This window comes from Hyla sarda, chromosome 4 (genome assembly GCF_029499605.1).
Source record: "Hyla sarda isolate aHylSar1 chromosome 4, aHylSar1.hap1, whole genome shotgun sequence".
Lineage (NCBI taxonomy): Eukaryota > Metazoa > Chordata > Amphibia > Anura > Hylidae > Hyla > Hyla sarda.
In genome coordinates, this window is record NC_079192.1 from 366,110,372 (window position 1) to 366,134,855 (window position 24,484).

The 24,484-nt window shown below is 41.9% G+C and overlaps 1 long non-coding RNA gene across 1 annotated transcript; it reads left to right on the forward strand.

Annotated features, from left to right (window-relative positions):
• The first annotated feature begins 17,714 nt into the window (after positions 1-17,714).
• On the forward strand, positions 17,715-18,894 carry LOC130267246 (uncharacterized). Its single transcript, XR_008843118.1, has 4 exons — positions 17,715-17,767; positions 17,869-17,957; positions 18,174-18,242; positions 18,323-18,894. It is a non-coding gene; the product is annotated as an uncharacterized LOC130267246 (long non-coding RNA).
• The last annotated feature ends 5,590 nt before the right edge of the window (positions 18,895-24,484 follow it).

Consider the following 24,484-nt stretch of genomic DNA (forward strand, 5'->3'; position numbering starts at 1 on the left):
AGACCATTGAAATGTCAGATTTTAAAATTTGAAATTCAAATCTAACTTTGAGTGTACCGGACCCCAGCGTGTGGGTATGAAGGACCAAATCCAACAAGCCCCCACAGGGCTCATGTGGCCGTGAGATGTAGGCACAACGTCTCCATTGCCCTGACCGGCCATTGTTTCCAAGACTTCTCGCCAAGGCAAACCATGTGAAGAACAGCTTGATACCACCGTGCCCTACACACATGGTACGATGAAGGGCCACCGAGATTTGGACGTGCAGTGGAGGCCGAGGACACGGTGGAGGATGAGGAGGTGTCTGCCTCAGGACCCTGAACCCTTGCAACACCGCCTCCCACGTCACTCTCATCACTACTTGGCCATTAGATCGTTCTCAGTGAATAGTGGAGCTGAACCCACAGCATAAGATACTTCTCTAGGAGAGGGAACAGCATAGGACAAAGGCAATGGGAGGACAGGGACTGCTCCCGGGCCATGCCAACTGAGGGTTGTGTCTGAGGAACCCACCGACTGTTAACTTGAGGTGTCAGATGTCACTTGTGATGATGTGGATGAGCGTGTTAACCAATCGACGATGGCAGATGGGTTGCTGGTCGAGACACGACCACTGGCTGAAAACGGGAGCTCAGGCCTCTCGCTGCGACTCCTGCGGCCACTCGCCCCTAGTCTGCTGCCAACTCTGCCTGAAGTATTCAGGCCTCTGCCACTCCTCTGTGCACGTCCTGGCACTTCTCTGCCTGACATACATACTGCGTATATGAGGGTATTACAATACGCTACACTACTCTTTAAACAGTGTTTGTCTAGAACAGCAGCTGGTGATTACATATGGCTGTCCTTTCACAGTATGTAGGCCCTTGACGGATTAACAGGTACAAAATGGTACAATACTTGGATGTATGTATTCGGTATGCACTGATGAAGGCAATAATATGCGCAACAATTCACAGAAAAAACTCTGTATTTTTGTTAAACACCAGCCGGTGAGTACTATTGTTTGGACTTTGACAGTATGTAGCTCCTTGACAAATTAACAGGTATAAAATGGTACAATACTTGGATGTACGTATGCGGTATGCACTGATGAGGGCAATAATATGCACAACAATACGCAGAAAAAATAAGTATCTTTTTTTTTTTTTTTTTAAACACCAGCAGGTGATTACTTTTGCCAGGAGTCATGACTTTCCCTGTCTAGACTTGTTACAGATACAGAATAGTAGACTGCTTTGAGGTAGGCATGTGTTATGCACGTATGAGGGCAGACAAATGCACTACTGTCCGCTGAAAATAACGTATTTGTGAACAGCAGGACCCAACATTGCAGCACCACAAAATTTTTTTTACGGGGATTAAACCCTAAATTGCACTTTGTCACACAATTCTGAGCAGCAGATGATTTGTGGAGCAAAAAAAAAAAACACTGAATTGCGCTGAAAAATAAGGAGATAAGATGCTTCATAAATTTCAGGCAGCTTGTTGATCTGTATGAGGCAGAACAGCTATCTGACCCTCTCTGCTGCAATGCTCAATAACATGAATAGGAGGTTTAGCTATCAATGATCCTTCTCAGTGAGAACAGCAAAGCACTCTGCACTCCTGTCTTTCCCCAATGCTGATATGACTAGCAGTTGCAGTGGTACGCTGTGGTATAAGCGTCACACACACGCAGTCCCGTTCTCTCAATCTCTGAGTGCATAGACGAAATGAAGAGAGGCAAGATGGCTGCCGATTATATAGGATTGTGACATCACAGGGGTCAATGAATACTGATAGGCTGCATCTCACATGTTATTCAGGGTCATCCCGCCTACCCTCATTCCCGCCGCTGTTTCCCGCCCTCCCATAATCCCCTGCCCCATGTACTCACATGTGGATTTGCCATTTTAGGTCTCTAATAGCCTGGAACGATGTAAAATGAAGTTTAATGTAGCAATTCGAGCGATCGAATCGCGGCGATATTCGCATTTGTTGCGAATCGAATATTTCATGAAATTCGTAACAAATTCGGGTTTGTCAGCTTCGATTTGCTCATGTCAAAAGAACCTGTCCAACTGTTAAGCATTGGGATGGATCAATCATGCTTTGGGGTTATATTGCAGCCAGCGGCACAGGGAACATCTCATGAGTAGAAGGAAAAATGGATTCAATAAAATTTCAGCAAATTTTGCTAACTTGATGCCATCTGTGAAAAAGCTGAAGTTAAAGAGAGGATGGCTTCTACAAATGGATAATGATCCTAAACACACCTCGAAATCCACAGGGGATTACATCAAGAGGCGTAAACTGAAGGTTTTGCCATGGCCTTCACAATCTTCTGATCTCAACATAATTGAAAATCTGTGGATAGACCTTAAAAGAGCAGTGCGTGACAGACAGCCCAGAAATCTCAAAGAACTGGAAGACTTTTGTAAGGAAGAATGGGCAAAGATACCTCAAACAAGAATTGAAAATGTACTAATAGTGTAAAAAGGGGAGGCAGTCCTGCTAGGCTAGGTCAGAGTAAAAGATATAAGGTCAAAAATTAGAAGAAAGAGAGAGAGAAAAAAGAAAACGTGTCTAAAATAGCATAAAATGATAACATTTATTTGGAAAAATGATGTGAGGTCTGCGGCAGGGCCCTTGTCGCAGATTGGTGGAGGTTCAGGAAGGTGGAGGTCTTCCTGAACCTCCACCATTGAAAAAGGGGACGCAGTTCCCCAAAACGCGTCTGGTGTTAAGACAACCCTGCACATCATCTGAGACAATCGTTACCGCATTGCCGGTCCTCACCTACTCTCTCACCTGCTCCCCGTGCTGTCGGGGTAGAGAGAATACCTCCAGTGTTGCCATACGCTGCTACGACCACTAGGCTTCACAGCGCTGCCACACGCTGCTTCCCACCCATCATCTCCAACCCCCAGCACCGGATCATATCACCCCTCCTACATTTCTCCCGTGCCGCCGGGACAGAGGGATGTGTATCCGGATCGCAAGCACAGCTGCACTCACCTGACTGTGCACACTGTAGCCGGTAAGAGGCACTAAGTGCCTGAACTGTATAGTGATTGCCCTCTTGCATTCAGTCCCCATGCCGTCGGGTAGAGGGGGCATCGCCTGTATCTCTGCACCTAAAAACGTTTATAGTGGGCCCCAATCTGGGAGGCTCCAGAGCTACCGAAAATTTGCCTTATTGGATTATCAACTTTTTTGCTATGTACTTTCATCTGGATTAATCCTGGCTCTTGTAATTTGACTTTACAGTATAACTAAACAGATACTGTTTGCACTGTCCCATTGCCCCACTTTCATTGTCTCATTGTCCAATTAGTGAAGTGCAATAACACTGTGTATATTTTATATTTTTAGCATTTTATACCATTGTAACCATTTTATCTAGTGACCAGTCTGCGACAAGGGCCCTGCCGCAGACCTCACATCATTTTTCTAAATAAATGTTATCATGTTATGCTATTTTAGACACGTTTTCTTTTTTCTCTCTCTCTTTCTTCTAATTTTTCACCTTATATCTTTTACTCTGACCTAGCCTAGCAGGACTGCCTCCCCTTTTTACACTATTAGTACTCTTTCTTGGCACATGGGTATGTGCAACGCAGTATCCTCGGTATAGGTTTTCTCTTTTTTTAAATATATTTTCAAGAATTGAAAATGACTCTTGGCTGGCTACAAAAAGCGTTTACAAGCTGTGATACTTGCCAAAGGGGGCAGTACAAGATATTAACTCTGCAGGGTGCCCAAACTTTTGCAGATGCCATTTTTTTGTTTTCTGTTATTTTGAAAGTGTAAATGATGGAAATAAAATCTAACTTTTTTTTGACATATTATAAGAATGTCTAATCTGTAATTTGATGCCTTTTGGAGATTTTTCCATCATTCCTTGGCTTCTTTATGCACATTAATACAAATTTTTACCTGGGGTGCCCAAACTTTTGATCCCCACTGTAAAGCCGCAATACCTGCTCCCCAGCATGTACTTTTAACAGATTTTATCTCTGTGGGTGTTCATCAACAAAGTACCTACTATAGAGAATTGGGTGAGTGCTCCAGATTCAATTTTTCCTGTACTTACATTTTATACTTTTTAAAACACTTTGTCAGAAATGTGTAGAATTCTCTTCTCATTTTGCAAACCTTTGAGAATCTTTTGCCAATTGCTATGCAAGAAACAGATTGTATGTAGTGTCCCAATGATATGATCATAAATACCATAATGTTTGCTTTATAGCTAGATTTTTTTATTGACACTTGAAAAGTGATAAGGGCGATAAGTACTATTTTTTTTAGGATGACATCTCTTCCCCAAGGGGACGATTAAGAACCATCAAGTTAGCCATTTGTCTCTTGAAGGAGGCATCATTATCACTGAAGCAAGGCTGCATTGAGCTCAGCAACAAGGTCTTGTACAAATTAGAGTGTGAAAACCAAAAATAAAAATGAAAGAAAAAAAAAGACAACACTACTGACAGGTATAATGAAAAAAAAAGGGGGGCTTCTGCAGAAGGAGAGAGTTGCAAACAACAGGAAAGAAGTACTGTATAATGGTGGTGCACAGCTAAAGCCAAACGTTCAAAATGTATAATGTAAAAATAGAGTAATGGTGCTCACCTCCAAAGTAAAATTCAACCTTTTATTAGGAATCTATTAAAAATTGGGATGTTCCAGAGGACTGACAACTAGAATTTTTTTTTAGGATGACAGCTCTTCCCTCAAGGGGTGCAATTAGAAACTATAAAGTTAGTAATTTGTCTCTTGAAGGAAGGGTCATTATCACTGAAGCAAGGCTGCATTCAGTTCAGCAACTAGTTATTGTACAAATTCAAGTGTGGAGACCACATGTCACTAACAGGCTCCAACAATGATAAAAACAAAGCGAGTTCAAGGCATCCTCCATAGATGTTTTATCACATACTGATATTGTGTACTGCAACAAAGACATGTCATGTTGTATAGTACCATTAGCTCTAGTTAATTACAATGAAGGTGGCGCATTCAGAATTTGACAGATTCATTATTTTTAATGCAGACAAAATCTTTTTTTGTCACGCTGAACATTCTTTCATATAAAGTAATTTTAGTTACAGTAGTTACATCAGTTGTAACTTTCTAACAATATATAAATTTTTTTGCGATGCTTCTTTTCAGTCATACATTCAGTATTGCTTAGAGTTAAAATTTGAGTGCCCAGTTCAAGGAAGCACTGTTTTTTTTTAATTTTTTTTAATACTTTTAAAGTTATAGGCTGAGCTTGTTATATTCCTTTTTGCAACATTTGACTGGGAGTGGGAACTAGCTAGTTATTGAATTGTCAGTCTTTGTGCCAATTAGAGCAAGCTGAGAATTATTGCATATGAGGAATCAGCTCCAATTTAGAATAATTTTAAAAGAAATGTGGTTGTTGAATGAAGATTTTTCTCACTAATTGGGCAAAGGGGAAAAATTTGTTATACCTCCCCTGAGGGGCAGCCATATATGCTAGGATAGGGGATAAGATGCCTGATCGCGGGAGTCCCGCCGCTGGGGACCCCCGTGATCTTGCACGCGGCACCCCTTTTATTATCAGTCCCTGGAGCGTGTTCGCTTCGGGTCTGATTACCGGCGACAACAGGGCCGACGGCGTGTGATGTCACGCCTCCGCCCCCGTGTGACGTCACGCTCTGCCCCTCAATGCAAGCCTATGGGAGGGGGCGTGACAGCTATCATGCCCCCTCCCATAGGCTTGCATTGAGGGGCGGAGCGTGACGTCACACAGGGGCGGAGGCGTGACGTCACACAACGTCGGCCATGTGGTCGCCGGTAATCAGACCCAGAGCGAAAACACGCTCCGGGGACTGATTATAAACGGGGTGTCGTGTGCAAGATCACGAGGGTCCCCAGTGGCGGGACTCCCGCGAACAGGCATCTTATCCCCTATCCGTTGGATAAGGGATAAGATGTCTAAGCACCGGAGAATACCTTTAAGATCTTCTTAGATTAAACTTGGCCCCTCCAAGGGGATCCAGCTAATCCTACAGATGCTTGCTGAGAGCTAGAGAATTTGCAGGCCAAGTCACCTTTCTGATCTTTGTCATGTTCCTCAGAACATTTTAGGTCTGATTTAGTGAATGTCGGATTTATTTCAGATTTGGACTTAGAAGTGCCTTGAATGCCTTGCGATTGCTCATAAAAAGAGTATCCAGCAAAGCAAATGTAATGAGTTGAAGTTACCTTACATAAAGCATGTGGAATTACCTTCACACCACTCGGAGTACTGCAGTGTACATGAAAAAATCTACGATGAATCACTAAAAGTTTGCATTCTAGTAGATCCAATTTTTAATTTTTTTCCTATAAATTTGGTATAAATCCAATTTATGCCAAATAGTTTTTCTCATCTTTAGGTAGGAGGCTTCATGAATATGTCAAATGAGTAACTTGGTAAGTTAGTGTAACTCAATAAATATCAATAAAAAGGTCCCTCAGACCCCTCAGGAAAAAGGGCCTGGGCATAGTTTCCATCTCTGTACACCTATAACTGCTCTCCAGGTCTTTAGGGAAAACTCCTAAATAAAAGACGTTATCTACATTCTTATTTTATTTTATTTTTTTGTATACCGTATATACTCGAGTATAAGCCGACCCGAGTATAAGCCGAGACCCCTAATTTCAACCCAAAATCCCAGGAAAAGTTATTGACTCGAGTATAAGCCTAGGGTGGGACCCGTCATTAACATCCTCATCATCATCACCGCCTGTCATCATCCAGACCCTCATCATCATCACCTGTCATCATCCCCTTGTCATCATCCCACACACCCCCCTTCATCATCCCCTTGTCATCATCCCCACCCCCCTTCATCATCCCCTTGTCATCATCCCACACCCCCCCTTCATCATCCTCTTGTCATCATCCCACACCCCCCCTTCATCATCCTCTTCTCATCATCCGCCCTCACCCCCCTTTTCCCATAAAAAAATAAAACAGTGTAAATAAAAAAAAAAATAAACATGTGGTATCGCCGCGTGCGTAAATGTCCGAACAATAAAAATATATCATTAATTAAACTGCACGGTCAATGGCGTATGTGCAAAAAAATTCCAAAGTCCAAAAAAGCGTATTTTTGGTCACTTTTTATACCATTAAAAAATTAAAAAAAAGGGATAAAAAAAAGTCCGATCAAAACAAAAATCATACCGATAAAAACTTCAGATCACGGTGCAAAAAAATAGTCCACATACCGCCCTGTACGTGTAAAAATAAAAAAGTTATAGGGGTCAGAAGATGACATTTTTAAACTTATACATTTTCCTGCATGTAGATCTTTTCCAGAAGTACGACAAAATCAAACCTATATAAGTAGGGTATCATTTTAACCGTATGGACCTACAGAATAATGATAAGGTGTCATTTTTACCTAAATATGCACTGCGTAGAAACGGAAGCCCCCAAAAGTTGCGTTTTTTCTTCGATTTTGTCGCACAATGATTTTTTTTACGTTTCGCCGTGAATTTTTGGGTAAAATTACTAATGTAACTACAAAATAGAATTGGTGACGCAAAAAATAAGCCATAATATGGATGTTTAGGTGGAAAATTGAAAGGGTTATGATTTTTAAAAGGTAAGGAGGAAAAAACGAAAGTGCAAAAACTGAAAAACCCTGAGTCCTTAAGGGGTTAAATGTTGCTTTGTCACTGAGTTTCTGATTAATTGTATTTGAGAGCTCACATTGTATTGCATGTCAATCAAATATTTTCCTTGCTGACAACATATCATTTATATTTTATATAGATGTACCATTCTGCACAGGGAAGACAAATGTTTTATTGCTACCTTATATACTCGAGTATAAGCCAAGTTTTTCAGCACGATTTTTCGTGCTGAAAACACCCCCCTCGGCTTATACTCGAGTGAACTCTCCACCCGCAGTGGTCTTCAACCTGCGGACCTCCAGAGGTTTCAAAACTACAACTCCCAGCAAGCCCGGGCAGCCATCGGCTGTCCGGGCTTGCTGGGAGTTGTAGTTTTGAAACCTCCGGAGGTCCGCAGGTTGAAGGCCACTGCGGCCTTCGACATCATCCAGCCCCCTCTCACCCCCCTTTAGTTCTGTACAGTACTCACCTCCGCTCGGCGCTGGTCCGATGCTGCAGGGCTGTCCGGAGAGGAGGTGGTCCGGTGGGATAGTGGTTCCGGGCTGCTATCTTCACCGGGGGCGCCTCTTCTAAGCGCTTCCGGCCCGGAATAGAGGCGTTGCCTTGACAATGACGCAGAAGTACGTTGGCAATGAACGTACCTCTGCGTCGTTGTCAAGGCAACGTGACTATTGTGGGGCCGGGCCCGAAGCGCTTAGAAGAGGCCTCCCCGGTGAAGATAGCAGCCCGGAACCACTATCCCACCGGACCACCTCCTGGCTGCCCGGGCTTGCTGGGAGTTGTAGTTTTGAAACCTCTGGAGGTCCGCAGGTTGAAGACCACTGCGGGTGGAGAGTTCACTCGAGTATAAGCCGAGGGGGGTGTTTTCAGCACGAAAAATCGTGCTGAAAAACTTGGCTTATACTCGAGTATATAAGGTAGCAATAAAACATTTGTCTTCCCTGTGCAGAATGGTACATCTATATAAAATATAAATGATATGTTGTCAGCAAGGAAAATATTTGATTGACATGCAATACAATGTGAGCTCTCAAATACAATTAATCAGAAACTCAGTGACAAAGCAACATTTAACCCCTTAAGGACTCAGGGTTTTTCAGTTTTTGCACTTTCGTTTTTTCCTCCTTACCTTTTAAAAATCATAACCCTTTCAATTTTCCACCTAAAAATCCATATTATGGCTTATTTTTTGCGTCACCAATTCTATTTTGTAGTGACATTAGTAATTTTACCCAAAAATTCACGGCGAAACGTAAAAAAAATCATTGTGCGACAAAATCGAAGAAAAAACACAACTTTTGGGGGCTTCCGTTTCTACGCAGTGCATATTTAGGTAAAAATGACACCTTATCATTATTCTGTAGGTCCATACGGTTAAAATGATACCCTACTTATATAGGTTTGATTTTGTCGTACTTCTGGAAAAGATCTACATGCAGGAAAATGTATATGTTTAAAAATGTCATCTTCTGACCCCATATAACTTTTTTATTTTTACACGTACAGGTCGGTATGTGGACTAATTTTTTGCGCCGTGATCTGAAGTTTTTATCGGTATGATTTTTGTTTTCATCGGACTTTTTTTTATCCCTTTTTTTTTTATTTTTGAATGGTATAAAAAGTGACCAAAAATAAGCTTTTTTGGACTTTGGAATTTTTTTGCACATACGCCATTGACCGTGCAGTTTAATTAATGATATATTTTTATTGTTCGGACATTTACGCACGCGGCGATACCACATGTTTATTTTTTTTTTAATTTACACTGTTTTATTTTTTTATGGGAAAAGGGGGGTGATTCAAACTTTTATTAGGGAAGGGGTTAAATTACCTTTATTAACCCTTTTTTTAAACTTTTTTTTGCAGTGTTATTGGTCCTATAACACTGCACACACTGATCTCTCATGCTGATCACTGGCGTGTATTAACACGCCTGTAATCAGTTTTATCGGCGCTTGACTGCTCCTGCCTGGATCTCAGGCACAGAGGAGTCATTCGTCGATCGGACACCGAGGAGGCAGGTAAGGGCCCTCTTGGTGTCCTGTAAGCTGTTCGGGACGCCGCAATTTCACCGCGGCGGTCCCGAACAGCCCGACTGAGCAGCCGGGATACTTTGACTTTCACTTCAGACGTGGCAGTCAGCTTTGATCGCCGCGTCTGAAGGGTTAATACAGGGCATCACCACGATCGGTGATGTCCTGTATTAGCCGCGGGTCCCGGCCGTTGATAGCTGCCGGGACCGACCCGATATGACGCGGGGACACCGCGTGACTCCGCGTCATATCGCGGGAGTCGGCGGAGGACGTAAATATACATCCTGCATCTTTAAGGGGTTGAATAGCGTTTTTCCACATGTTTGACTTTAACTGTTTTTATTCTGTGAAATCATATTTAAATTTAGACTGAACAAAACAATAGAGTAGGTGGAAGCTACCTGCAAGGTTCAAACTACTGCCATTCAATTGAACATTCTGGTACAGAGAGAGAGAGGAAATGACTATTTTACCACAATGGGTTTGTATATTGTCTGTGAAAATTATTCAGTTTTGTCCTCTGTTTAGTTTATTTTTGTAGACTACATATTGCTGAAATACATGTATTCCATAATGTAAAGATGATAGAGAGCTGGCTTTGTCATTCTAACCTTATATTAATTATCTAGATTTATATGGCTTACTTAGGACAAGCCTACCTTACATGGGCACTGTCAGATCCAAAAACTTTTTATATGTTGTTACTGATGAAAATTACAGATCTTTTGTAATATAGTTGTTTAAAATTTTTGAATATTTAATAAAGAACACGGCCTTTGAAAATTCCACCATTAGGGGTCTCCATACCTACTGGAACCCTAACCAGTCCTGTAGCAGCATTAGGCTTGTCCATAAGTCATTGACAAGAGATGACTCATGAACTAGTGTTGAGCACAAATATTCTTAATGCGAATATCAGCACTTGTTGTTATATTCACAACATCTCTAGTAACAGTTTGAGCAAGATGGATTACAAGAAGTGTGGGTGGGGCTTATCATGTGCTCTGTGCTGGAGAGAGGAGACAGAAAGACTGGGTTCCTGCATCTGTGTTCAAAGGATCTGCACTGTATGTGCACGATAAATCAAGGCTTCCCTCTCATTTGAGAACCAGCAGTGCTCTGTGTAAACCTTCCCTTGCTTTTCTGCTGTTGATTTCCTTTCTGCTAATAGCACCTTGCAAAGCCAGTGGATCAGCAACCCCTTCTTCTCCTTCTTCTCCCACATACAATGTATAGTACTGTATTATGTAAACCATTATGCTAGCATAGTGCAAGCTATTCAGTGCAATGTTTCATGGTAGAGAAGAGTTTTTGACTTGCTGTAATGTGCTGTAATTGACAAGAGAAGTAAGAAAAGAAGAAACTGTGTGGGTCATGCATCATGGGCTGTAACTGTTTAACACCATGCACCATGACTGCAGCAGCACCTCCTGATACATGCAGGCTAATGTTTATGCTTGGACTTGGATCGCCTGCAGCACACATATTTGCACTGCAGGCTATTCAAATACACCGGGCGTAAATATGACAAATGTGTTGGGTGCATTACACCCAGCACATTTATCTGTCGGCCGTACACTATACAGCTCTGTTTCCCGGGAGGACAGGAGAGATACATTGTATACCTAAAAAATACAGGATACACTGATCTGAAATGGGGGGGGGGGGGGGGGAGAAAGGAAATACACAAAAAGAGTAGAAGAAGAGAAGAAGAATAGGTTAGTACATTTTGCACACTCTCCCCAGCACAAGGTGTCCTCCATGTTCACAAATAACAATAAGTGTCGTCCGTGTTTAACATACCTTGAAAAACAAAAGGCATGTAAAAATTGCTGTGTTCTGTCATCTGCAGTCCTGCCTCTAGTAACCATGACTCCCCTAGAGGCGGGGCTACAGAAGACTAAACATCAAGTAAGAAGCTCCTGTCTGTATACAATTTATAGCATCTATATAGAAAAGCCCAGAAGGAGTTAACTAAATTTGCTTAGCAGTTGAGGATAAACACTTACATTGATGTGATCTAAGGTGATACAAGGTGCTCAACTCCAAGTGCAGTTGTGCACATACATTGGTGTGGAGGACCTGCACCTATTGATCACAATGTGGTTTCACAACTGTGTTTAACCCCTTAAGGACACATGACGTTCTCATACGTCTCCATTTCCGAGTCCTTAAGGACACATGACGTATGAGAACGTCATGTGTTTTACCGGCCCCCCGCAACCATCTGGAGCGGAGCCGGTCCCCGATGCCTGCTGAAATCGTTCAGCAGGCATCGGGGCATATCGCCCAGGGGGGTCATTATGACCCCCCATGTCGGCGATGGCCGCAGATCGCTGGACAATTCAGTCCAGCGATCTGCGGCGGATTCCGGGTCAATCGGGTCTCCAGTGACCCGGTGACCCGGAATTATTGGCTGATCGGGGCCGTCAGAGACGGCCCCGATCAGCCAGAGCCAGCAGGGGTGAGGTGGCACTGGTGCCACCTCACGATCGCCCTGATTCGTCGGCCGGATTACCGGCCGACCAATCAGGGCGCCTGCTGCGGGTGTCACTCCCGCAACCCGCTCCGCCCCTCTTCCGGAGGACGTGAGCGGGTGCGGGAAGACGACCCCCGGTGCTGGGGACCCCGATCCCCGGCGTCCCTGTTGGGATCGGGGCCCCAGGAGCAGCGGCGGCGGCGGAGACGACGAGGGACTGACCTGTGCGGCGAGGATCGTTGGAGGTGAGTGACAGCCTCCTGCTGTTGCTTAGCAACAGCTCCCAGCATGCAAAAAGGGCATGCTGGGAGCTGTAGTTATGCAACAGCAGGAGGCAGACCACCACAACTCCCAGTATGCCCTTATGGGCATGCTGGGACTTGTAGTTTTGCAACAGCTGGAGGCACATTCTTTCTATGGAAAAGTGTACCTTCAGCTGTTGTGTAACTACAACTCCCAGCTTGCACAATCAGCTAAAGTGCATGCAGGGAGTTGTAGTGGTGCATCTGGTGGTTGCATAACTACAACTCCCAGCATGCCCGTTGGCTGTCGGTGACTGCTGAGAGTTGTAGTTTTGCAACAGCTGAAGGCACACTGAGTTAAGTAGTAAACCAGTGTGTCTCCAGCTGTTGCATAACTACAATCCCCAGCATCCCCAGCCAAAGTAGTATGCCTCCAGCTGTTGCATAACTACAACACCCAGCATGCCCTTCCGCTGTCCGTACATGCTGGGGGTTGTAGCTTTTGCAACAGCTGAAGGCACACTGGTTGCAAAACACTGAGTTTGTTACCAAACTCGGTGTTTCACAACCAGTGTGCCTCCAGCTGTTGCAAAACTACAACTCCCAGCATGTACTGATAGACCCGTACATGCTGGGAGTTGTAGTTTTGCAACAGCTGGATGTTCCCCCCCCCCAATGTGAACGTACAGGGTACACTCACATGGGCGGAGGATTACAGTAAGTATCCGGCTGCAAGTTTGAGGTACGGCAAAATTTCTGCCGCAGCTCAAACTGCCAGCGAGAAACTACTGTGAACCCCCCGCCCGTGCGACTGTACCCTAAAAACACTACACTAACACACAATAAAATAAAAAGTAAAAAACACTACATATACACATACCCCTACACAGCCCCCCTCCCCTCCCCAATAAAAATGAAAAACGTCTGGTACGCCACTGTTTCCAGAACGGAGCCTCCAGCGGTTGCAAAACTACAACTCCCAGCATGCACTGATAGACCGTACATGCTGGGAGTTGTAGTTTTGCAACAGCTGGATGTTCCCCCCCCCCTATGTGAACGTACAGGGTACACTCACATGGGCGGAGGATTACAGTAAGTATCCGGCTGCAAGTTTGAGCTGCGTCAAATTTTCTGCCGTAGCTCAAACTGCCAGCGAGAAACTACTGTGAACCCCCCGCCCGTGCGACTGTACCCTAAAAACACTACACTACACTACCACAAAATAAAATAAAAAGTAAAAAACACTACATATACACATACCCCTATACAACCCCCCTCCCCAATAAAAATGAAAAACGTCTGGTACGCCACTGTTTCCAAAACGGAGCCTCCAGCTGTTGCAAAACAACTACTCCCAGTATTGCCAGATAGCCGTTGACTGTCCAGGCATGCTGGGAGTTTTACAACAGCTGGAGGCACCCTGTTTGGGAATCACTGGCGTAGAATACCCCTATGTCCACCCCTATGCAAGTCCCTAATTTAGGCCTCAAATGCGCATGGCGCTCTCACTTTGGAGCCCTGTCGTATTTCAAGGCAACAGTTTAGGGCCACATATGGGGTATCGCCGTACTCGGGAGAAATTGGGCTTCAAATTTTGGGGGGTATTTTCTGCTATTACCCTTTTAAAAAATGTAAAATTTTTGGGAAAACAAGCATTTTAGGTAAAAAAAATATATATTTTTTTACATATGCAAAAGTCGTGAAACACCTGTAGGGTATTAAGGTTCAAATTACCCCTTGTTACATTCCCCGAGGGGTCTAGTTTCCAAAATAGTATGCCATGTGTTTTTTTTTGCTGTCCTGGCACCATAGGGGCTTCCTAAATGCGGCATGCCCCCAGAGCAAAATTCGCTTTCAAAAAGCCAAATGTGACTCCTTCTCTTCTGAGACCTGTAGTGCGCCAGCAGAGCACTTTTCACACCCATATGGGGTGTTTTCTGAATCGGGAGAAATTGGGCTTCAAATTTTGGGGGGTATTTTCTGCTATTACCCTTTTTAAAATTGTAAAAATTTTGGGAAAACAAGCATTTTAGGTAAAAAAAATATATATTTTTTTACATATGCAAAAGTCGTGAAACACCTGTAGGGTATTAAGGTTCACATTACCCCTTGTTACGTTCCCCGAGGGGTCTAGTTTCCAAAATGGTATGCCATGTGTTTTTTTTTGCTGTCCTGGCACCATAGGGGCTTCCTAAATGCGGCATGCCCCCAGAGCAAAATTCGCTTTCAAAAAGCCAAATGTGACTCCTTCTCTTCTGAGACCTGTAGTGCGCCAGCAGAGCACTTTTCACACCCATATGGGGTGTTTTCTGAATCGGGAGAAATTGGGCTTCAAATTTTGGGGGGTATTTTCTGCTATTACCCTTTTTAAAATTGTAAAAATTTTGGGAAACCAAGCATTTTAGGTAAAAAAAAAATATATTTTTTTACATATGCAAAAGTCGTGAAACACCTGTAGGGTATTAAGGTTCACATTACCCCTTGTTACATTCCCCGAGGGGTCTAGTTTCCAAAATGGTATGCCATGTGTTTTTTTTTGCTGTTCTGGCACCATAGGGGCTTCCTAAATGCGGCATGCCCCCAGAGCAAAATTTGCTTTCAAAAAGCCAAATGTGACTCCTTCTCTTCTGAGACCTGTAGTGCACCAGCAGAGCACTTTTCACCCCCATGCGAGGTGTTTTCTGTATCGGGAGAAATTGGGCTTCAAATTTTGGGGGGTATTTTCTGCTATTACCCTTTTTAAAAATGTAAAATTTTTGGGAAACCAAGCATTTTAGGTAAAAAAAATATATATTTTTTTTACATATGCAAAAGTCGTGAAATACCTGTAGGGTATTAAGGTTCACTTTACCCCTTGTTATGTTCCCTGAGGGGTCTAGTTTCCAAAATGGTATGCCATGTGTTTTTTTTTTGCTGTCCTGGCACCAAAGGGGCTTCCTAAATGCGGCATGCCCCCCAAAAACCATTTGTCGCTCCTTCCCTTCTGAGCCCTCTACTGCGCCCGCCGAACAATTAACATAGACATATGAGGTATGTGCTTACTCGAGAGAAATTGGGTTTCAAATACAAGTAAAATTTTTTTCCTTTTTATCCCTTGCAAAAATTCTAAAATTGGGTCTACAAGAACATGCGAGTGTAAAAAATGAAGATTTTGAATTTTCTCCTTCACTTTGCTGCTATTCCTGTGAAACACCTAAAGGGTTAATACACTTACTGAATGTTTTTTTGAATACTTTAGGGGGTGTAGTTTTTATAATGGGGTCTTTTATGGGGTATTTCTAATATGAAGACCCTTCAAATCCACTTCAAAACTGAACTGGTCCCTGAAAAATAGTGAGTTTGAAAATTTTGTGAAAAATTTCAAAATTGCTACTGAACTTTGAAGCCCTATGGTGTCTTCCAAAAGTAAAAACTCATAAATTTTATGATGCAAACATAAAGTAGACATATTGTATATGTGAACCCCAAAAAAATATATTTTGAATATCCATTTTCCTTACAAGCAGAGAGCTTCAAAGTTAGAAAAATGCAAAATTTTCATTTTTTTCATCAAATTTTGGGATTTTTCACCAAGAAAGGATGCAAGTTACCATAAAATTTTACCATTAAGTTAAAGTAGAATATGTCACGAAAAAACAATCTCGGAATCAGAATGATAACTAAAAGCATTCCAGAGTTATTAATGTTTAAAGTGACAGTGGTCAGAATTGCAAAAAACGCTCCGGTCCTTAAGGTATAAAATGGCCTGGTCCTTAAGGGGTTAATGTAAACAATGACATTAGCTAACCCTCAAAACTGATGTAAAATTGAGACATTAGCCAGTATATCCTTATATGAAGGACACACTTGAGCCCGCACACCACGCCAAGGTTTCTCAAATGATGCGGGTCCTATCAACTAACCTACCTGGCCAGATAAATAAAACCAGGAACCAAATTACGGCAGCCATAGGCCCGACTTGCAGATTTCTCCTCAGTCACCTCCAGTGTGAATCTAAGCACACATACAATGGGAGGGAGTAGACAAGCTACAAGCCTCACCCTGGTTGGTTCATTTATAGCAGGCCTCACAGGTGAAACCCTAATGCTACCATGCAAGATAAAAGGGTGCATTAGTATAAGCCCTAAGCAAAGACATAACGGCTTATATTTGCATGAACTTGGTTTTTGTCCATTTTAAAATCCGATCCCTTGATAGGTAATCTTGTTGAGGAACGAGCAATTATCACGTACCGGAGGGCCAATAACCTCAATGATCGGTTGGTACATAGCCACTATGTCCCTCCACCCCCACCCAAAAGAACAGCCACTTGGTTGGGGGATAAAACGGTTGGGACTTACAGATGTGGTTCATGTAAGGCTTGTCCTTTTGTACAAGTATCTAAATCATTCAAAAGATATACGGATAAACACATTTTCAAAAACTTTGATTATGCCAACTGTGAATCAATTGGTGTAATATACCTAACCACCTGCCCTTGCCCCCTGGGATATGTGGGCAAAACAAAAAGAGAACTGAGAAGGCGTATCTTGGAACATATAGGGGACATTAAACATAGGAGAGATAAACCCCTAGCAAATCATATGTTGACTCTCCATCCAGATAGTCTGCTTAATATCTCTTTCCAGGTTATTGAAACCTCCAAAAAGGACCCATGGGGAGGTAATTTTGATACCAAACTTCTGCAAGTTGAGGATAGGTGGATCTACCGCCTACAGACCGTGACACCCTCTGGCCTAAATGAGTCACTCTCTTTTACATATTGTATTTGCTGATCTCATTTACATCACTGATCATGTCATCTTTTACATTATTGATCATGTATTAATTACCTTATATTAGATCTTCTGTATGAATTCATGGCTTTTATTTGTCTCCAATTTCCATTTATATCGTAGCATCATATATCCTTAATTATTTCCATCTTTATTATAATAATTGGCTGACCTTCTATATTTTATTGGTTCATGAAATATCTTTTCACTATCTGTTTTTTTTATCATTTTGGACTGTCTACTGCTCAAAATCACTATTTATGACTGAGTGGAACGCATATGAGTTCCATAGACCTGAAGTCGTCGATACTTCCGGTTTTCCGTTTTTGGAATTTCTTCTTAATTTTGGATTTCTGAAATGTATTAGTTGTCCAATCATCTATCTTCACTTACCATCTTCCTAAGACCCCAATTGAGGCCGCATTTACCATCCTTGGTGTTCTCAGGGGTTTTATACATCTCGGCCCTATCTTTTCTATTGTGGAACGCATATGCGTTCCACCGGCCGGACGTGAAGTCATTGTACTTCCGGTCCGGGTAAGATGTCAGTGGCGTCCTCCACCTGGAGGGATCACCGGCGATATCCTCTACTGTCTCATCCAGTAGGTAATTTGCATCTTCCTTATTTTTATCTTGTATTACATTATTCTTTATTGTATGGGGTCAATTCTAATATGTGTTTTACACATATATACCTCTCTCTTTAGTCCCACTTGGGTTATAGGTGATTTCACCAACCTGCATTGTGGTTTTCTGGTTGCTACCTCTTTGAAGTATCCACTTCAGCCACTAGCAGGTAATTCTATTACTTAATATGGGGGCTTATTCTCTTTATTTTTTCCTTCTTCGTTACTTATGGATTTTCTTTTTTTCTTTTCTCAGTCATTTTGCATTTGGGTTTATATCTGTACCTTAATCCGGTACAACCAGGTCCAGAATTTAGTGACTATAGGTAAGACACATATTCATTGATCTTGTATTGACCCTTATTATTTCTCTTTTCTACCTTTAGAGACCATTCTCATTGCACTGTTACACCTTTTATCACTATTTCAACAATCATCCAGTACTTATCTGTTAGGTAAGCTCTATTATTATCTGTTTAACTTTTATATATACATTATGGATCATATACTGAATATTTGTATCATCATTTTTCAGGGATATTGTACATCTTGGTTCGAATTTGGATCCCCTGGGATTTCATTCTATATCATTCTATATTATTTAATAATTCTGATTTTGCATTGGTGTAACAGTGCCTATTGTGTAATGTTATATGTTACATCCTTCCTGTCACTATTCCTTACCACCTGACCGTATTACTGACTGCATACGACAGTGCCTGACTGACCTAAATTGCTTTCTATTCTATATGTGTTACTGTTCATTGGTATTAGATCTTGAATATTAATAGCATTACCAATTTATATCTACTCTCTGATGAGTCCTGCACATTACAGGATGAAACGCGTTGGAGTTCTGCCACCATCTGCTTTTAATTCCCTTACCCTATCCACACTATATTAGGAAGGGCCCATTGTAGGTAGCTAAGATTAGATATTCCCCTGTACCCTTTTCCCCATTCCCCCACACTGATGGTGTTATTACGGTAACCTTATATTTGATTTATTTTATGTTTTGATCTATAAGTAAAAGTTATGTTTTATTCATTCACCTAATTGGTGTACTTTCTTTGTGGATATGAACATGGTTATAGCAGGAAAACTCAACCCCAAGTGCAGTTGTGCACCTTTGCTGGGGCGGAGGTCCTGCACTTGTAAACCGTTGCTAAGGGCGATCCCCAGCAAAAATTGCATACAATGGAGGATCCCTGCAAACGGTCACAAGAACCACAATGGCATCCTGACACCAGATAAATGTATATGTGGATGCGTTAAACATGACTGACTAACAGTTGAGGATAAACACAATTACATTTTTCATAATTAGGGTATAAAAAAGTAGTCCAGTAGTCATTTTGTCTCTGTCAGTTTGTGTACAACAATAAACATACTACATGAGGCATGCAGTGTGACAACACATGGAAAAACCATAAGCAATACTAACATGACCTAACTATGGGTATCGTACGTTTCAAAAACAGCAAACATTGCAAAGATAACAAGAGCATCAGACAAAGAGTTAGCTGAAAGATTAGGCAACAGAGCAACACAACAGCAAGGCCGTGCTCAATACCAGAGGGCGATGTGTACTGTAATAATACTAAGAACAGAATGTAGAAGTTAATCCACAGTCAAGTCCCCAGAGAAGCTGTTTCTTTATTTTTGGCAACTAGGATTTCCCCATTATGCATCAGGAGTCTAGTTCAGGCAAAGGTGGGAGATTGAGGTCATCATCGAGAGGTAGCTTCCAAGAAGTGACTTCAACTAGATCCAGTTGTAGCTTGTCCCAGACTTGTTGCAAATCCAAAGTAGTACGTACTGTGATTGTTCTCCCTTCTTTGCTAATAGCAAGGCCAAATGGAAATAACCAGTCATAGGTAACATTTGCCTGTTTCAAGGCATCAAAGAGAGATTTTATATTTCAGCATTTTGCTAAGTTGTTGCTGCAAGATTCTGAAATAATAATGATAAAAAATGATAAAGGCTAAAATTACACACAGTTTTTATGACTGTTTTAGTGAGTCAAACACAGCAGTACGGTATATAGAAAAGAATAAGAAATGGGTATTTTTTCTACTTTTCCTTCGTTTTGAGTGTAGCTCAAAAATGTCTTAAACACTGCATGTGTGATTCTAGATTTTTTTTTTCAGTTTTACAAAAATCCACTGATATAAAAACTGCATAGCCCATGTTTATTTTTTATTTTTTTTTGAAACAAGTATGCTAAGTCAATAAAAGGAATTTCCAGTGAGAGAGGATAAGAGTATATATAGTCAACAAGATGTTTATTGCCTGGGATTGGAGGGTCGATTGGAGCTGTAGGCATTTGTTAAAATACTCTATTTAGGAGGGTGTAGGAGTCTCACAAGTGATCCAAACAAACAATGTTTTACCTACTTTCCATATTTGCTAAAGAAAATAAATTCCCAGAGTGAAAATTCCTCCAAACTAAAAACATCTGCATGTTTTAAAGGGGTACTCCAGTGAAAACATTTTTTCTTTTAAATCAACTGGTGGCAGACAGTTAAACATATGTGTAAATTACTTCTATTAAAAAATCTTAATCCTTCCTGTACTTATTAGCTGCTGAATACTACAGAGGAAATTATTTTCTTTTTGGAATGCTCTCTAATGACATCACAAGCACAGTTCTCTCTGCTGTCGTTATTCTAATAATAATTATTCTTTATTTATTGTTGTCCTTAGTGAGATTTGAACCCAAGTCCCAGCATTGCAAGGCAGCAGTGCTAACCACTGAGCCACCATGCTGCCTTTAGGCATACATCTGCTATGCATGTATCTGCTTTGCATGGTTGCTAAAATGGACAGAGACGTCAGCAGAGAGCACTGTGCTCGTGATGTCATCAGTGTTCCAAAAAGAAAGGAATTTCCTCTGTAGCATTCAGCAGCTAATAGGTACTGGAAGGATGAAGATTTTTTTTATAGAAGTAATTTACAAATATGTTTATGTTTATGTTTTTCTGCCACCAGTTGATTTAAAAGAAAAAAGGTTTTCACTGGAGTACCCCTTTAAGGCTTTTCCAAAGCAGAGAAAGAGTGGTAGAATCAGAAACTTGCAAAATAGCATTACCTCTCTCCCAGACCAGGACAATAAGTGTACTAGCAGGGAAAGGATGATGAAAACCCAGTTACTAGTAGAAAATGACCTAAAACTAAACTGGTAAAAGGGGGTCTTTCTTTCATATAAGCAAATGTTGTGAACTCTGGCAATTGCATAAGCCTGAATGAAGGAGCAGGAGTTCTAGTTTAAAGGGGTACTCCTCTCCTATACATCTTATCCCCTATCCAAAGGTCTCCCGATCTCCCGCAGCACCCGGTGTTCTCAACCAACGTCCTGAGGCATTGGTCGTGACGTCACTGTCGCGCCCCCTCGTGATGTCACACAACGCCCCTCCATTCAAGTCTATGGGAGGAGCGTGTCGGCCAACACGCCCCATCCCATAGACATGAATGGAGGGGACGTGGCATGATGTCATGATGACACTATAGCACCTTACCTGCTTTACTATGCACAGTGGAACACTTAATCATCCATTGTGGATCTGCACCACAGTTCCATTTCATGACAAACAGTAAGGCTGTGCAGCAGATTCTTTCATAGCTGGTGGCAAACAACTGCTGGGCAGAGGGAACTTTGAAGGAAATACAGTGTTAACATAATGCTGGGGCCTCTTTATTCTGAAGATTAGAGGGTATCCCAAAAGTCAAGAACCCCCAGATATAAAAGCGATTATTTATCTTGGTAATATGCCATTGTTTTAAGATGAAAAATACACTGAACAATTTTCTTTTTAATAATGTTTCATAAGAGAATAAATGCTAGGTTTTTAATAAATAAGTCATAAATGGAATACTTTTGCATAAAATTTTTCCTGAACTTTTGTTGACAGCAATATTTTAAAATATTATCTAAAACAATGGTGTTACAGTGCCAAGTGTTATGTGTGAATCTGCCTAGGGATAGGTAATTTCTCAATATTAATAATCCCCAGAGGGTCCAGTCTTTTGTTCTATATTAGGCTGGGTTCACACTACGTTTTTGCCATACTGTTTTCAATCTGTTTTTCTAAAGAAAACCGTATGGCAAAAAAAGAATGGAACAGTATGGAAAAAAGTAAACCGTATGAGTTTTTAAACAGTATACTGTTTTTAAAAGTGCATACAGTTCCATCAGTTTTTATAAAAAAAAAAAACATAAGTTTTTGAAAATGTTGTCCATTTTTAATGGGAGGGGTCTTGGGTGGGGACTTTAGGATTCAAATGCGCATGTGCAAAGTAAAAACGTATACGTTTTTCCCGTATGGAACCGTATACATGTACGTTTCCCATTGACGTCCATGTTAAAAAAAACGTATGCGGTTGCAGTACGGTTTTTAAACCGGAGTCAAAACCGTGGTTGACCAAGATTTTGTCTCTGGTTTAAAAACCGTACTGCAACCGCATACGTTTTTTAACATGGACGTCAATGGGAAACGCACATGTATACGGTTCCATACGGGAAAAACGTATACGTTTTTACTTTGCACATGCGCATTTGAATCCTAAAGTCCCCACCCAAGACCCCTCCCATTAAAAATGGACATCATTTTCAAAAACTTATGTTTTTTTTTTTTAAACTGACGGAACTGTATGCACTTTTAAAAACAGTATACTGTTTAAAAACGCATACTTTTTTCCATACTGTTCCATACGTTTTTTTACAATATGGTTTTCTTTAGAAAAACGGATTGAAAACAGTATGGCAAAAACGTAGTGTGAACCCAGCCTTACAGATACTTTATTTAGCTTTCAACTTAAACGTGCAAGCAGCACTAACATAGTATAAAACTATTGTTTAAATGCAACAAAGTGAGAGCACATTTGCATTCATTTCTATTATTGATGGTATTAGCCATTCTTCATGTTTATAAGATTCCTCCAACAGGGATACAAAAGCTAAACATGAGTTTAATTTATGCAGAGAACTGTAATATGTATAAACATGAAGAACATTGATATACATTATAAAACTTCTACGGTAGTTAATTACCGTATTTTTCGCCGTATAAGACGCACTTTTTCTTCCCCAAAACTGGGGGGAAAAAGTCGGTGCGTCTTATACGGCGAATACGCCCCTATCACGGCGGTCCCTGCGGCCATCAATGGCCGGGACCCGCGGCTAATACAGGACATCACCGATCGCAGTGATGCCCTGTATCAACCCTTCAGACGCGGCGATTAAAGCTGACCACCGCGTCTGAAGGGAAAGTGACACTAACCCCTGGCTGTTCAGTCGGGCTGCTTGGGACCGCCGTGATTTCACCGCGGCGGTCCCGAAGAGCCCAACTGAATAGCCAGGTTAGTGCTTACAGGACACCGGGAGGGACCTTACCTGCCTCCTCGGAGTCTTCTCCATTCAGGGATCCCCTGTATGGCTGGCGCTCTCCTTCCTCATCATCACGTCGTCGTGTACGTGCGTCGGCGTGCGTAATGACATGATGACGGCGACAGAGAGCGAAGATACCCTGCCGGCAGCAGAGACGTTCAGCAGCAGGCCGGCAGCAGAGCGACATAATCCACTGTTCCAAAGATCTGTCAAACACCAGTGGGGTGCAAAAGCTCACAGCAGGGGTTTAGTTTCCAAAATGGAGTCACATGGGGGGGGGGGGGTTCGCTGTTCTGGCACCATGGAGGCTTTGTAAACGCACATGGCCCCCGACTTCCATTCCAACCAAATTCTCTCTCCAAAAACTCAATGGCGCTCATTCTCTTCTGAGCCCTGTAGTGTGCCCACAGAGCATTTTAGATCCACATATGAGGTACTATTACCCACTGTGAAAATGATAAATTTGGGGTAACACCAGCATTTTAGTGAAAAAAAATCTACATTTTTATTTTCACGTCCCACTTTAACCCCTTAAGGACGCAGCTCATTTTCACCTTAAGGACTGTTTTTGCGTTTATGTCAGAACTGCTGTAAAATCAGCCACCACTGTGCAAATCACCAATTTAGGCCTCAAATGTACATAGTGCGCTCTCACTCCTGAGCATTGTTGTGCGTCCGCAGAGCATTTTACGCCCACATATGGGGTATTTCCGTACTAAGGAGAAACCGCGTTACAAATTTGGGGTCTTTTTTTCCTTTTACCTCTTGTGAAAATAAAAAGTATGGGGCAACACCAGCATGTTAGTGTAAATTTTTTTTTTTACACTAACCGGCTGATGTAGACCCCAACTTTTCCTTTTCATAAGGGGTAAAAGGATAAAAAAAGCCCCTCAAAATTTGTAACTCAATTTCTCCCGAGTACGGAAATACCCCATATGTGGCCCTAAACTGTTTCCTTGAAATACGACAGGGCTCCGAAGTGAGAGAGCACCATGCGCATTTGAGGACTAAAATAGGGATTGCATAGGGGTGGACATAGGGGTATTCTATGCCAGTGATTCCCAAACAGAGTGGCTCCAGCTGTTGCTAAACTCCCAGCATGCCTGGACAGTCAGAGGCTGTCCGGAAATGCTGGGAGTTGTTGTTTTGCAACAGCTGGAGGCTCCATTTTGGAAACACTGCCGTACAATATGTTTTTTTATTTTTATTTGGGGGGGGGGGGACAGTGTAAGGGTTGTATATGTAGTGTTTTACCCTTTATTATGTGTAGTGTAGTGCTTTTAGGGTACATTCAAACAGGCGGAGGTTTAT